We start from the raw sequence: 672 nt of genomic DNA, 5'->3' as shown, positions 1-672 counted from the left end.
ATACACTCATTAAGGTATCTCAGCAACCATCTCAACACACAACCAATGTGTCTTCCTCTCTTCTACACTGCCATCGTGATTGAAGGTGAGGACAGCTTGTAAACATAGTTAAGAGGGTCAGCTACCTACCCTAGGTACCATGGATGATTGAACACCTACAGGGCTGACTCGCTTTGATCTATTGAGGTGTCAATCCCCTATCGCTAATCTCATTTAAAAGTTGATGTAGAGGTCAACTAGATGGCCTTCAGTAAGGCCCAGATGTCTTCACGAGACTTCCCCGGGCGGGAAACTGAATGGGCTTGAAGGATCTCCTTGAAGGCATCACACCTCACTTACTTCCAATACATTATTACAGAAAAAAACTTGAATTGCAAACGTGTACAGCAAGCATTTAAAGTAGGCATAATAAAAAAATGACATGATATCATTCATGGTTCGCCAGTACTACAAATCACAAATGTCTTCAGCTCGTCGACGCGCGCATCTTCCGGGTCACTCGGGACCTGCGTCACGGCGGCCCAATCCGTCCTCCACAAGCCTTCTTCCCCAGACTCGCCCTCAGGAGCTCACTGGTCCTGACCTACGACCGGGTAGGCCTCGTTGCACTTGAAGGGACTGTTCTGATGGAGGCACCTCCTGACGGGTGTAGCACAGATGGGAATCATTGTT

At 47.9% G+C, this 672-nt stretch overlaps 1 protein-coding gene across 1 annotated transcript in view; it reads left to right on the top strand.

Moving 5' to 3' along the window:
- The window catches only part of LOC119590421, a 21,455-nt gene that overhangs the window by 11,024 nt on the left and 9,759 nt on the right, over positions 1-672 (top strand). The window lies entirely within an intron of this gene.

The sequence above is a fragment of the Penaeus monodon genome, chromosome 27 (genome assembly GCF_015228065.2).
Source record: "Penaeus monodon isolate SGIC_2016 chromosome 27, NSTDA_Pmon_1, whole genome shotgun sequence".
NCBI classification, from domain to species: Eukaryota; Metazoa; Arthropoda; class Malacostraca; order Decapoda; family Penaeidae; genus Penaeus; species Penaeus monodon.
This window is presented reverse-complemented; position numbering and strand designations above follow the sequence as displayed.